The sequence below is a fragment of the Emys orbicularis genome, chromosome 5 (genome assembly GCF_028017835.1).
Source record: "Emys orbicularis isolate rEmyOrb1 chromosome 5, rEmyOrb1.hap1, whole genome shotgun sequence".
Classification (NCBI taxonomy): domain Eukaryota; kingdom Metazoa; phylum Chordata; order Testudines; family Emydidae; genus Emys; species Emys orbicularis.
Genome location: NC_088687.1, coordinates 59,163,476 through 59,179,356, shown reverse-complemented (window position 1 = coordinate 59,179,356; position 15,881 = coordinate 59,163,476). Strand labels below are relative to the sequence as shown.

At 38.4% G+C, this 15,881-nt stretch overlaps 1 protein-coding gene and 1 pseudogene across 1 annotated transcript in view; one reads left to right on the top strand and one right to left on the bottom strand.

Annotated features, from left to right (window-relative positions):
• NR3C2 (nuclear receptor subfamily 3 group C member 2) overlaps window positions 1-15,881 on the top strand; it is a 273,186-nt gene that overhangs the window by 173,019 nt on the left and 84,286 nt on the right. The window lies entirely within an intron of this gene.
• Window positions 3,060-3,379, bottom strand: LOC135879542 (transcription initiation factor IIA subunit 2-like; annotated as a pseudogene).

Below are 15,881 nucleotides of genomic sequence, written 5' to 3'. Positions count from 1 at the left end.
GTGCAGGGTAGATTTACACCCTGCCTTGCCACAAACTTGTGTAGACAAGCCCTGAATGTGAGGTCTCAGGATTTTCATTTCCATGCTCCATTTTCTTTTTAGTTTGTCTAAATTCCAGAGAACTGTCCCAAAGTGGAACTATATCAATTGTTCTCCATGTCCACTGATGGTGTAACAAGAAGTAATGGGTTTGATCTGCAGCAAGGGAGATTTAGGTTATATATTAGGAAGATTTTTCTAACTATAAGGGTAGTTGAGCTCTGGAAAAGGCTTCCAAGGGAGGTTGTGAAATTCCCATCTTTGGAGGTTTTTAATAACAGATTGGACAAACACCTGTCTGGGATAGTCTGGGTTTACTTGGGCCTTAGCGCAGGGGCTTGAATGGATGACTTTCCAGCCCTACATTTCTATGATTCTGTGATAAGCTAAGGGAACACTCTTGACCCGAGGAAATGGCCCCCAGCATAATTACATGCTTGCTTTGCTTAAACTGGCCACTGGATACTGTACAGTACTGTATACTCATTCATAAGCTGAATATTTTTGGTTAAAAAATGACACATCAAAGAGCAGGGATCGGCTTATAAATGGGTCTACACCAAAATGTGATGATTTTAAACCCTATGGAATCACTGAATTGAATATCTAATACATTGTCATTTTGTTTACCTGGAGCGTCTGCAGGCACGGAGCCCCTCAGCTCCCTGTGGCCGCAGTTCGGTGTTCCCAGCCAATGGGAGCTGCGGGAAGTGGCCATTGGCTGGGAACGGCAAACTGCAGCCACTGGGAGCTGAGGGGCTCTGTGCCTGTGAACGCTCCAGGTAAACAAAACGTCCAGGCCCGCTAGAGGCTTACCCTAACAGGCCGGGAGCCAAAGTTTGCCAACCCCTGAAATATAGGGTCAGCTTATGAAAGGGTCATACTGTTTTTGCTATTTTTACCTTACCATCTTGGGGGGTCGGCTTATAAATGAACGGGCTAATGAACAAGTATATACGGTATTTTACGTGCACCTCAGTGAACAGCTTATAGAGATATATCATCTTTGGTATAGGTTTGCATATAAAGCCTCCAAGCCGTCTCCTCAATAGGCTTCCACTGAGGAAAAAAAATTATCTTGGTGGCAACTTCTGAAGGTTCTGAACTCCTGAAAGAATTTTGACCATCCAAAACCTGGGATTTGGGGATTCTCAACTCCAGTTTATGGATGGTTCTTTATTGCCATATTGCCCATTAGAATGGGGGATAACAGACTGGACCAAAAGATCAAGCTTCCTATCCACAAGCTACTCAAGGGAATTACAAATCTGCCTATGCAATACACCCAGGGTAATCTTTTTGCCATAAAATGATGCAGAATCATCTTAGCATGCCAGCCTGCCAATTTGCTGGAGGACAGATGCAGTTCTTCTGGAAGGCAAAGGTATTCTGCAGTAATTTAGCATCAGGCCAGATGCATGATATTCTTTTGGCAGAATTACTTTATAGTTTCCCTGTCCAGAAAGTCTGCTGCCTTTCCTCTTTTCAGGCTACATGTAGTATATATTTCAGATTTCGGCAGTTGACCGATTGTCTTGCCATATGCTATTTAAAACTTATTTCTCTGGGTTCCATGCTTTTGAATAGAAATGAAAGAGAAATGAAGATGCGTCTGTCACAGTTCCGGGGCTCTCAGTCAGGTCTCAGTCTTTGCCATCACCTCTCATGGGGAGGGACCAGTCCCCCTGTGCTTCATTGTGTTTATCCCAGCAGGTCTGACCTTAGCCCTGACTTCGCAGTTTTGCTCTCTCTCACAAAGGCCTATGAGAATGTGCACTAGTGACCAACCAGCTTTCACAGAGCACAGTACATTTATTTTAGGACAAAAGCATTACAGAGAAAACATATCATAAGACAAACTGTCTTCCACGTGGGGAATCTGGTAGGCCTCAAAGTCCTTCAAACCCAGCTAGCAGGGTTTGCCCTCTAGGTTACAATTTCATGTCAGTTTTGGATCATAATGAGAAATGCCACAAGACTGTTCAGGTGGACATTTTATACAGTTGTGAACCTTTGTTTTCCCCTTGCTTCCTAAAACAGGTAAAACCAGTAAATGCTCCCACTCCCCAGGGAGTGAAATTTCAAAGGCTGGGTGTCTGCTAGAGCTTTGTGAATACCAAACCAAAAAAAATCCAGTAAACAAATTTTCATTTAGATCAGAGATAAAATATTTGTGGTATTCTTGACAAAGGAAAAACTGAAAAAAATTCATTCAGTAGAACTAAATGATTTGAATATCAACTCGAAACTACATTTCAAAATGAAATGTCAGCATTTTCTAAACAAAATGTCAATTTGAATCATTGCATTTGAAAAATGTAGTTTTGAAACAAAATGTCATAACTGTTTTGACATTTCCCAAATCTTTTTTTTTTCTTTCTTCAACCAAAACTATTTGCTGATTTTTTTTTTCAGCTAAATTTTTATTCACTGGGGAAAAAATCGCTCAACTCTAGTATCTTTATAACTGGCTTTGGAAACTTTGCATTAATTCCCCCTTCCCTCCTGCCAATTGCAGATTCCACAAGAAACCCAGCTAACAAGCCAGAAATACAAAGATACATATAACACGTATTGATATATAAGTCCCATGAATATTCTACATGCTGTAGCATTGGGTACACCTCAGTGTAGTAGTCTTTTGAAATTTCCATGCTTCCTAGTGATGCTTCTGTCACAATGCCTTTCTTTTATTAAAACTAGGAATTCTAGGCTAGAAGGTGAGAAGCATACCAAACAAGCAGAATGAAATGCTAGAAAATTCTTAGACTTTGCTTAGTTAGCAAAACTAAAAAGAGAACTTTGTTATAAGAATAGTTTATTAGATTATTTTGATGAACAAGAGAGTGAAAGTGTTTTGTCACTTAAAAAGCAATATTTTTGTCCATGCTAAATAAAAGAGATTTCTTTGTACTACCATTGTGTGATGTTTGCTAGCAAGGATTACTTTTTTCTTCACCCCCATCTCTAGAATAAATTATATACACAATCCTTTCCTGTACTCCTCTGCATTCTCCTATTCATTCTGCAGTGTTGGAGCCAGTATTTTTCCATCACAGGCTGCAGTTTTCATTTTAACAGCTTTCACAAGGTCAGTGACCTTTCTGAATTCAACATTGTTCTATACAAATGTCCATACCTTATCTCAGAATCTGTATGTATTCAGAGGATCCCTGAAATCGAGTCTGCTTCTGACCTATTGTGCCAATCTGAATTTACAGCCTTGTCACACTGAAATAGTGGTTTAAGGGCAAGCTGAGGGGAGGTCTGCTGAGGGCTTGAGAGCTTGTACAGGCTCACCTGTTCCCAGTGTGGTATTTCCATACAGTTGATATGCCATGGTTTACAACTGCAAAATAAAAATGTTACTGATCATCCCTGGTTTTGAAAGTGCCACCGGATTTCAATTTTTTTATAGGAATAGGAAGGATCCCTCCACCCTTCCTCCCTGGCAGGCAACAGTGCTGAGTGGGGTAATGGCTACAGTTATTTCCTGCCCCTAACTGGCTGCAGTAGCTGAAACCTTAGGAGACTGATGGGAAAGGGAGCCAGAAATGGCAACAGCTGCACCATAAAAAGAAAAAAGAAAAAAAAGCAAAGTTTAGCATAAGTAGAGAAAAGATTAATTAAAGGCAAGGCACTTTACAGTAGGTCATTTACAAGTTATTGGAGGGAAAAAGTGTTCTGTTGCTGCTATGAATGTGTGTGAACTGCATAGCAAACTGCACAGTGAAACTGAATGCTTGGGAATAAATGTTAGGTGTACAATACTAATGGAGCAGGCTCATTCTGGTGCTATATTCCAGAAAAAAATTCTAGCTGATGCAGTCTCTTGGTTTTAAAACTAGCAAGGAGTCAGTGACAATTTTAGCAGCTTCAGTGCCATAGGGAACCACAAACTGAAGCTGTTAATGACTAGAAAAGTGGAAAAACACTGATGCTTTCACAACAAGCAAATCTAAAAACCTGCTAGTGCTTTAATGAAATTTTAAAAAAAAATCTCATACTGAACTTTATTTTCAAGACTTCTCAGTGATTTCAGTGCAGGTCAGGTCCTAGTAACCTAGTGCTAAAATGTGCCATCATTTTCTGAAGCTTTAAATCCTCTCCACCTTAGAAACAGTAGCCAATCAGTTGTTTTAATTGTCATATTTGAATTCAGCACATCAAAATACATAATAAATAGCACATTTTATCTCTGAAGCAGACGACTTCTCAAAAATTGTAGACCAGTGTAATCTGAGGTCGTTTCTGCACCACTATGGTTTAAACTCACAGACTGAGTTCAGTTTTTATTCCGAGCTCATCCTTGCTGCTTATTATTATTAATCATGTTTATTACAGTAGTGCCTAGAGAACAACCAAGATCAGAGCCCCATTGCGTTGGCACTGCACAAACACAGAGCAGTAGACAATCCCTGCTCTGAAGGGTTTATAACACTGGTCTACAATTTTTGAGAAGTCGTCTGCTTCAGAGATAAAATGTGCTATTTATTATGTATTTTGATGTGCTGAATTCAAATATGACAATTAAAACAACTGATTGGCTACTGTTTCTAAGATATTTAAGTTTTTACATTTTATGTCTATGTATATTGTGTAGATAGAGTTTTAATCATAAATTGTAAACCTAGGTCTTTTCATGTGTTTATGGTTGCTTTACGTGATAATATTTCACCTGTCCTGTTTATGTAACACTTTAAAAATCAGCAAAAGGGTTATATAAATAAAATTTATTATGAAACAAAAGGCAAAAAACTATTCTGTACATAGTTTAGTCCTATTCAGTGTCTACTCGGCGCTTCTTGGCTTGTCTCTTGTATTCATTAAATGGAGCATCTCTTGTCACTGTCCAGCAATAGTCTGCAAGAACTGATGGGCTCCATTTACCCTGATAGCGTTTCTCCATTGTTGCAATGTCCTGGTGAAATCGCTCGCCGTGCTCGTTGCTCACTGCTCCGCAGTTCGGTGGAAAAAAATCTAGATGAGAGTGCAAAAAATGTATCTTTAGTGACATGTTGCAACCAAGGCTTTTGTATGCCTTGAGCAGGTTTTCCACCAACAACCTGTAGTTGTCTGCCTTGTTGTTTCCGAGAAAATTTATTGCCACTAACTGGAAGGCTTTCCATGCCGTCTTTTCCTTGCCACGCAGTGCATGGTCAAATGCATCATCTCGAAGAAGTTCACGAATCTGAGGACCAACAAAGACACCTTCCTTTCTCTTAGCTTCACTTAACCTTGGAAATTTTCCACGGAGGTACTTGAAAGCTGCTTGTGTTTTGTCAATGGCCTTGACAAAGTTCTTCATCAGACCCAGCTTGATGTGTAAGGGTGGTAACAAAATCTTCCTTGATTCAACAAGTGGTGGATGCTGAACACTTTTCCTCCCAGGCTCCAATGACTGTCGGAGTGGCCAATCTTTCTTGATGTAGTGGGAATCTCTTGCACCACTATCCCATTCGCAGAGAAAACAGCAGTACTTTGTGTATCCAGTCTGCAGACCAAGCAAGAGAGCAACAACCTTCAAATCGCCACAAAGCTGCCACTGAGGTTGGTCATAGTTTATGCACCTCAAAAGTTGTTTCATGTTGTCATAGGTTTCCTTCATATGGACTGCATGACCAACTGGAATTGATGGCAAAACATTGCCATTATGCAGTAAAACAGCTTTAAGACTCGTCTTCGATGAATCAATGAACAGTCTCCACTCATCTGGATCGTGAACGATGTTGAGGGCTGCCATCACACCATCGATGTTGTTGCAGGCTACAAGATCACCTTCCATGAAGAAGAATGGGACAAGATCCTTTTGACGGTCACGGAACATGGAAACCCTAACATCACCTGCCAGGAGATTCCACTGCTGTAGTCTGGAGCCCAACACCTCTGCCTTACTCTTGGGTAGTTCCAAATCCCTGACAAGGTCATTCAGTTCACCTTGTGTTATGAGGTGTGGTTCAGAGGAGGAGGATGGGAGAAAATGTGGGTCCTGTGACATTGATGGTTCAGGACCAGAAGTTTCATCCTCTTCCTCTTCCTCGTCTGACTCAAGTGAGAATGATTCTGGTGCATCAGGAACCGGCAGTCCTTCTCCGTGGGGTACCGGGCGTATAGCTGATGGAATGTTTGGATAATGCACAGTCCACTTTTTCTTCTTTGAGACACCTTTCCCAACTGGAGGCACCATGCACAAGTAACAATTGCTGGTATGATCTGTTCGCTCTCTCCAAATCATTGGCACTGCAAAAGGCATAGATTTCCTTTTCCTGTTCAACCACTGGCGAAGATTTGTTGCACAAGTGTTGCAGCATATGTGTGGGGCCCACCTCTTGTCCTGATCTCCAATTTTGCAGCCAAAATAAAGGTGATAGGCTTTCTTAACCATAGTGGTTATACTGCACTTTTGTGATGCAAAAGTCACTTCACCACAAACATAGCAGAAGTTATCTGCACTGTTCACACAAGTACGAGGCATCTCTGCTCACTTTGGCTAAACAGAAATGTGTCCCTTTGCAAAATCAAACACTGACAAATAAGAGAGCACGACACTGTATGATTTCTAGAGCTGATATAGGGCAATTTGTTCAGCAGAGTGATGTAAGCTTCGTTATGATTGCATCATCCATGACTTCTAGGAATAACATGATGCAATTCATATCATGTATGATGCAATACCAGCTTCAGATTGCATCATTCATTGTTTTGCCTAAAAAGCAAGTACTGTCCAAACCCAGTCATAGATTTATTCATAGATCCAGTCAAAGATGTATTTTAGTCATTTCTGGTTTTAAATTGAAATCCCTTCCCTTTATAACTCACTTATCCTCCGCCATTCCCAAGTCAAGGGTTGTATATACTGACCCAATAGCATATCTTGAAAACTAGAGCCAATCAACAATTTTAAGCATCATTTTCGTTCTCAGTGACCCAGAATTAGTAAAGTTTGACTACGTTTATTTCAGAAGCATTTTGGCTGTAGAGCAGTGTCTAAATAGACAGAGCAGACCAGGGAGAAAGGGATGTAATATCTAAGCAGAGCATCCAATGTAATGTCAACAAATGTGATGTTAGTTCCATAATTTTCTGGGGGTAGCTTTAGTTAGGAGGGGATTAGCTAAATGGGATGGGATGGGAAGGGAAGGGAAGGGAAGGGAGGGGGTGAGCAGGACAGAGCAGGGCAGAAATGTCAGAGGGACAGATGTGGAGTGAGGCTGAGATGAAGAGACTATGAGACAGCAGCTGGGAAGGGGCTGAAGCACATAACCAATCAGCATAGAACAGTAATAATATTTTCTACAGTTTTTACTGGATATTTTTTTGTCTGCAAGTCCACGCTTAACCTGCTTGTGCAGCTGCTCCTATTAATTCAATCCCTGCAGTTAAATTCTTTCTCCTAGCTCACGTGGTGGAGGATGGGGATCATTGCATGGGTCCTAGTGCCCCTAGAGTGTATTGATCTCTCTTCCACAATTCTGAGTCCAGAGGGTGCTGTGGGGGTGGGGGCGCTAGCTAGACTCCATGTTACCCCTCCACTCCAGTGCAGTAGTACTTGTTATGCTGCTTCTGCAGCTGGTCTGCCAGTTTCCATCTCTCACTTCAGTGTCCTTGTAGCTTATTATTACTTTTCATTTGTTGTCCAGCAGCCCGCAGCATAACAATGTTCTAGGCACATTCCAGAACAGAAGGCAGGGTCCCTGCCCTGAACAGAACAGGTAAAATATACTCATGTTGCTCTTCAAGAGGCTCAGGCATTTCACATAACCTTAGGAAAGCTTCACTTTCATTTTTCTTTTGAGACATCCCATCATCTTTTTACTCTTCAGATGTGAGAGTCCCAAACATATGCTATTTTTTTAAAAAGGGGAAATTATGTACCTGTGATACTGCTTTTTTGAAGATGTCATCTTACAAAATTCTCATTTGCCTGCCTGCCCAATCTCCACTCTGAGTTTCAAGGTTACAACTTTATTTTATTTTTTACTTTTTTCCATTCAGGTTTGTTTTTTCTTCTCTCTGACCCATTTTTGATTTTAGGTTTATCATCTTACACTTTTCTTTCTGCTCAGTCAAAGGAACTGACTGAAACATTCTATAGCGCTATACATGTTCAGGGCACTGCTCCCATTGACTTCAGTTGCAGTTCAGTGCTCAGCGCTTCTGCAAATCAGGCCACAAGGTATCAAGTTGGATGACCAGAAAATGCAGAATGCACAATTAGTGACCACCTGTGAAAAGTTGAAGTAATTTACTTACATCACACAGGAATTCAGTGGCCAAGGCAGGGATAGAATCCAGATGTCCAAGCAGCATTCAAATACCTTAACCATGAAACCCTCCTTTCTCTTCCTATAGTCCTAACCCTGCGTCTTGAGTAGAAGTTTCCTTGATAATCACACGCCAAAGAAGAGGAAAGAATATTAGTATGTTCACTCATTCACTACCTATTTCAATTTGTGCAACAAGTGAAAGCTGGACGTCTTACAGACAACAGCCTCCTTCACTACACAGCACTGATTCATCCCCAGAGTGTAGGCAAAGACAGCCTTAATTCGGGCATTCCCTAACTTTTGAGTGCCCAATTTTGGAACCTTAACAATGTTCTTTTAATGTTTTTTGTGTGTAATTATTATTTATGATGGTATCGGGGCACATATTTTACTCTTAACAACATCCTGCCTAATTAGCTATTTAAGGTTAAATTGTAGCATTTTACCCCGGCTTCCATTGGTGTGTAACTACACAGAACCATGTGAATTTGGGAAGGCACAATCACAGATTCCTGGCATCTGTGGGAATATGTCCTCCTCTCTCCCCTTTGTGCCCACAATAAATCCCAACATATTTGGTGATTTACCTATTTTGAATCTCTGGTAACTTGTACTATGTAAATTTCATCTGCAGATTGTTGCAGCATCTGATGTTGATGTGGTTAACTTGCCATTTTGCTGTAGTCCTGTGGTGCTGCTAGCTTCCTGAATACACTGCAGGTATTGCACATGTGATTTGAGATTCATTTCTAATGCTGTAGTGTGAACCACTTCCTTTATCAGACTTTGTGGTGTAACACTGAGTCTGATATAAAACAACTTGCTGAGTCTTGGCCCTCAATGTACAAAGCTTCACTTTAATTACTCACCTTATAATAGCATATTTTATAATTATCAAAAGCTGTGCTAAAATAAAGTTATGCAAAGAGGCACTGTATTTTTCATGGGATAAATTTTTGTCTGGTGTAGAGAGAATTATAGTTCTCTCTAAATATTAAAATATTTTCACTTGTTTTAAGGATTTACTGATTTCAGAGATATTTCCTGTGCATAAAATGAAGAATCAGTGTAAAAATGGTCAACTGTTTCAAATCAACATAAATATTTTAAGTACATTTAAAACATTATGTTTCTGGATATTTTCATATATATTTTTTGAAAATGGTGTGGTCAGTTGTGATGTATCAAAATTACTAAATAAGAAGTTATGTAACAATTTTCCATGCCTCTTTTGTTCTTTTTTTCTAAAATGTTCATAGTAAGATTATGAAAGGGAGATGGAAGCCTACAAAAATATTGAGTGGATGTTGGATGTTTACATTGTGTTATGTGCAGAATTTTTTGGAGTAAGATACTATTAAGTGTGTGTGTGTGTGTGTGTGTGTGTGTGTGTGTGTGTGTGTGTGTGTGTGTGTGTGTGTGAGAGAGAGAGAGAGATATGTATCAACGAAACTTCTGCTCAGCATTAGTTTTTCAAATAAGTTTTGCTTTTTATTCAATCCCCACCTATCTTAATGAGGTAGAAGGAAATCAAAGAACATATTCAAGGACACAGAATAAGTCAGTTGCCCAGCTGGAACAGAATCCAGAATGCCCCTGACTCCCAATTTTTTGCTCTGATTACTAAGCTTTCATTCCCTATTTCGTATTGACTGGCTTTGCAACACCTTAACTATAAGCAGAAAAGTAAGCAAGCTGCTCTAGTAGAGTTTCCTTATTCTGTCTAAGGCTGAACTAAGAAAGTAGCATAAAAACAACCACCACCAGTTTTCCTAGCAGAGAGTGCTTTTGAGTTAAGCTCAGCCTTCAACACGAAGCAACTGTAGATCTCTTGCTGAGTCACAGTGCTAGTTAATGTATAAGGTGGAAAAAAGAAAGACAGAAAGCCATTCTGCATTGACAGTGCCTCTGATCTCTCACAAGTGACTTCCATTTACTTTAGCAAGCTAATATGTAAAAAATCAGTCTAGATACAGATTTTGTTTAATAGTACAATAGGTGACCAATAGTGAGAACAGGAAATTGTAATGGAATTATTACTCTAGGCAGTAGATATGTATATTCACTGAACTACAGACACACCATTATTCGGAAAAGAATATTTCAGAAAAGATAAAAGAAATGCCTTATGGAAGGAATATCATGAGAAGGAATTTGGGCAAGGTTATATTTTAGAAAGTGGAGATGTAGGTTAAATGAAAGCCACGGTGTTAACAAATATCTTGGTCTGTCTGAAAATGAAATGGATTATAAGACGACACCATCGGCCACATTTGCAAAATTGACATTCAGCTGCATATGTACAACATGCACATAACCAAAATCCTGGGCTTTCGTGCAAACCCTAATTTGCATATAAATATCTGTATGTGAGTAAGTCAGGGTTAGTGCAAATGCATTGAAGTTTGTGTGCTCCCCGTGTGGTGCATGTCATTTTGAAAATTTAAATCAAGGAAATCACCAACAGAGAAGTACCCTCTGTGGTAAACTGATTTCAAAATATAACTCAAAATCCATAAACAAAAATCAATTTAAAATGTTTTTAGAACACACATTAGGTGGTTTTGAAACTTTTTTTTTTTTTTTTTTTTTACAATTTGTTGAAAAATAGTATTTTTGTAGTTGGTTTTGCTAAGTGCTAATCAAATAAAATTCAGGTTTCAGAGTAGCAGCTGTGTTAGTCTGTATCCGCAAAAAGAACAGGAGTACTTGTGGCACCTTAGAGACTAACGAATTAAATTCGTTAGTCTCTAAGGTGCCACAAGTACTCCTATTCAAATAAAATTGTTGTCATTTGTAAAATACTCGCATTATGATATACAAAATATTTTGAATTTTTCATTTTAATTCTATTCCTCTGTTTCCAAAAAAAATCTCTAATTATCATAGGTTCAGTGCACTTAAGTCAAATTTCTAATCTTGCCCCATTTGCTGCTTGTGCTTCATTTTAACTCTAGCTGAAAGCTAGATCCAGGATTCCTTTTACACTCTTTCTTGTTCAGTTCACTTGCATTCATTCCGCTATTGCAGCCTAATATTTTCTCTGCTAGTTCTATAGCCCATCACCTAGACTATAGTTGTAACTAAGCAGTACAATTACTATACAGCTTTTCATTTATAATATACCCAGATGCTCATTTTAATTCATCTGGGAACTGGCTCATGTAACATTTATAATGCAGAAGAGAGATGGACTGGATATTTTGTATTTTATAGTTTCAGGTTTTCTATATGCTGTAGCATAACTCGCTTGCTTGCTTTGTAACCAATAAAAAACCTGAGTTTTTTTTGTAAAGGAAAAAAACCTCAGGTTGGAGGTAGACATATGGCAAACAGTTCTTCCAATTGTCAAAACAGGTGTTTATTACAGAAATGGATGATATTGAAAACTGTAATGTTACTTTGCTGTATGATACTGTGTGGGCACAGATCAAAAGAACTGTATGATACTGTGTGGGCACAGATCAAAAGAACTGAGCTGTAACTTTTTTCTAAAGGGAACAATTTAAACTGCAGTTTGTAAGATTCCTTCAAACTTTGTGCTTGCCTAGTCTGATAGTGAAAGTACGGTTTTAAACCTTTATTTTAATAGGCTAGGACTACAGTTTTAAATTAATCGGTGACTAAGATTTAAAGAGAAAAGAGTGCTCTGCACCTTTGAAAATCAGGCAGTTATTAGTGTTACAATCAAGTTCCTAATTCTACATTTTATTAATCCATTTCTGAAAATCTTGGCAGGCATAGAATCACTGAATCGTAGAAATGTAGGACTGGAAGGGATCTTGACAGGTGCAGGACTAAGTATTATCTAGTCCATTCCTAACAGATGTTTGTCTAACCTATTCTTAAAAACCTCCAGTGATGGAGATTCCACAACCTCCCTTGGTAATTTGTTCCAGTGCTTAACTACCCTGACAGGAAGTTTTTCTTAATGTCTAATCTAAATCTCCCTTGCTGCAATTTAAGCCCTTTACTTCTTGTCCTTTTATGTACTTGAACACTGTTGTCATGTCCCCCCTCAGTCTTCTCTTCTCCAGACTAACCACGCCCAATTTTTTTCAATTTTTCCTCATAGGTCATGTTTTCTAGACCTTTAATTGTTTTTCTTGCTCTCCTCTGGACTTCCGCCAATTTGTTCACATCTTTTCTGAAGTGTGGTGCCCAGAACTGGACACACAAATCCAGCTGAGGCCTTATCAGTACTGAGTAAAGTGGAAGAATTACTTCTTGTGTCTTGCTTATGATATAAAAGATTATTTATAAATAGATATTTATTTATTATATGTATTTGTTTCACAGACTTGTACTGTAACTTGTTTTCTAAATATAATTGTATATTTTCACCTAAGCATTCAATCATTTATTCATCCACTTTACCATGTGGATTTAGAAATGAAAGAGACTTGGTGATAGTGTGTGCATCATATACTATGCATGCAAATACCACTCTTAACAATGCTGCTTGAAATTACAAAAATTATAGCTGCTTATTTTCTCTGATACAGTGGAATTTTAATGATGGACTATTGGGGAAAATTAATAACTACTTTTTATTTAATATGTACTAGCATCTAAAATCAAAAACTCCAATAAAAGACATCACTCCATTTAGAAATAATACTTAGATTTTCTATCCTGTTAATAATGGTGTAACCATAGGAAAATACTTATGCAGTGGTAACCTCAGATTCTTGAAAGAGACTGCTACTGTCAGTGGTATTTTAATGATATTACTCAGAAGATATGCAGTGGCAAACAGATGAATTAAAATGACAGGATCTCACAAATGTTCAAATGCTTTAGAGAGCCTTGGGAACTATAAATGATCTCTCATATTCCCATTCTTCTGCAGTATCATCATTCAGGTACTCCTGTGCTGTAGTGTATGTAGGGCAGCTGGAAGTCATTCAAATACAGTAGGTCTGTGCAGTGAATTCAATTACATGAATGTTTTAATGCAACAGAACAAAATTGCCTATAACTTTTTTATAAATTAGTGCACTAGAAACAAATAATGCTTTTGCTAGCCCAAATGGCCACACTGACTTGTGGTATTCTAGTCTCAATTTATTTTGGGAAGCAAAACCATTTTTAGATCAGAATTTTAGTAAGAATGCCTGCCAATTCCTCTATTTTAATTGTTCATTTAAGAAGAGGCTGCAATATCTTGTGACTGAAAGGCATGAGAAAGGAGCAAAGAGTATAAACAGACAAGCAAAGCATGCTTATTAGCACATGCAGGAAATTATTTTATGATAAAGATTGAACAGTGGTTGACCAGTAATAGTTTTTCAGAATTATCTTCTAAGAGATGCACTTACTTGAACATCTTCAAGTACTCTAATAGCAGCATCCCTTCTCCAGTTGTTTCTAGGAAACTTTACTGTCCTTCAGATCCCTGCTCATGAGTCAATTATTGTGTTCAGCATTATGCTACTAACCTTCATTCTGCCTGATCTCCTGCACCTAATCATTTTCTGTTGTTCTTCTTCTAAGAGCTATGTTTTATTGCTGAATGATTTTTTTATAATTCTTCTCTCTACCCTCTCTCTCCCCCAATTTTTTTTTAAATTACATTATGGCTAATGAATTACATATTTAAAAACAATAAGCCACTGTGGGAAATGAGGGAAATATCTGTATTATTTTTTATAGATATCAGGTGCTCCTCGGTTTACTTGCTCAGTTTTGTACTGCTGCCTACCTGGACTCAAAGGGTTAAGTCATAGACCATGACTTTAATTCAATCACCATATTTTAAAGACAATACACATGAATTCCTTGGAAGCTTCACCTCCAATTGAAGTCTCCCTGGCAACTCCAGGGGAGGGGAGGGGAAAGAAATTGCTAGGAAAAGAAATAAACCAGTTCTGCCCAGAGAGCAAATGAAGGAGCTTAGGGGGAAATCAGGACAAGATGTTTGAACTGGATAAAATGTGGGCCTCTGGGACACAGAGAGGGATACAGAGAGCATGCTGCAGCAACAGTCTGTTACTTCCATTTCTGGGGTGGGAGAAACTCTGAGTAGAACTCACCAAAGCTGGCAAAGAAAGATTAAGGTTTAAATAAGGAGGAAATATATGTATAGACCTTTACTGTTTAAACACTTTGCTCTGTGGGCTGCATACCTTTTGGGTGAATAAATAATGTTTTGTTTTGAAGGTGTTTTTGAGCCCCTTTAATCAGCTTGGTAGTCTCAGATTCCTGGAGGAAAATTGCTTACAGGTGCCAAACCCAGTTAGATCCGTCAGTGAACACGGAACTACATGGTTACACCTGGAGAGATATGAATGTAGCGAAAGCTGCCCACAAAGGGGTGTACTTGAGAGGGGCTAAAATGGGTCTAAAGTGCATCTCACTCTCTCTAATAACCCCTCTGTGGTGTGGTTTAGTAGGCTGTTGACTAACATACTGGTGGTTGAAGGAACTCTGCTTCTACAGTGTGTTTGAGGCATCCACATTTTGTGTGCTAATGCATACAGTGCAGCTGATTGCTGTATTAATTCACAATTCAGTCACATGATAAAATATAGTAAGCCATTCTTTCTTTATATTCCTTTTTCAATATTCAGTTTGTCCAGGGATTTTTCATGTTACATACGCATAGACTGCCCTCAGTTCATTAGAACCCCCTGTTTTTTGGCAAAGCCATGGCTCCCAAGTGGCTGATTAGCTGAGTTAATTTCATTTTGTGTAACTTGTAACGCAGGTCCATTTAAAAGTATCTGAAGCACGTCCATGGATTTCTCCTTATGCCTCATTACATTTGCAAGGTGACAGCACTCTGTCATGCCTTATTGCTTAATTATGAGGGTTAACTGACCACTTCCCAGCAATAGTGGAAAACAGAGGTCAGCAATCACTGATTAAACACAAAAGAAGATCTCTCACAACTTTGTCTTAAATCCATCACAGCTACAGAATTGCATAGCTCATATTCTTTGCTTCCTCAAGAAGGGACAAACTTCATCTCCACACCCCATAAAATGTGTACACCTATTTTTAAAGCTCATCTTAATTGTAGTTCAACCCATCACATGTACTCCCAATTGAAAAGATCAAAACAATTGAACCAGTTACCTAATTAAAGTCAATGCAACCATAGGAATAGGGAACAAATGTTCAATTTTGCAATGTCTATTGCAGGATTAAAGAGTTATTGCTATAATTTGATTGTAATATATGAATGTAATAGTTTAGCTCCATAGATGAAGCAAATTTTTATGATCATTCAGTAACCCACATGACTTCTAAACTTTCAGTTTGTATTTTCATTTCTCCAGGGTGATATATTGTTTGAAAAAGTGCATCTATTTTACAGTATTTAAGTATCCATTCATTTTAATGGAATTGGTTCAAATATCCATTCCAAAGGATATTTTAGAACAGATTTGATCAAATTGAATTTTTCCCTTGTTTGTGGTTATTATCTGAAAGCCCTTTTTCTTGCCCTTACAAGATTTTAGGAAAGTAGAAGATGTAAATATTGAATGGTGGCAATATATAATCTGTGTCTAAGCAGCTAACATAGATCTTCTCACAAAAACCTATGTTTATTGTTGTAATTTATGGAAA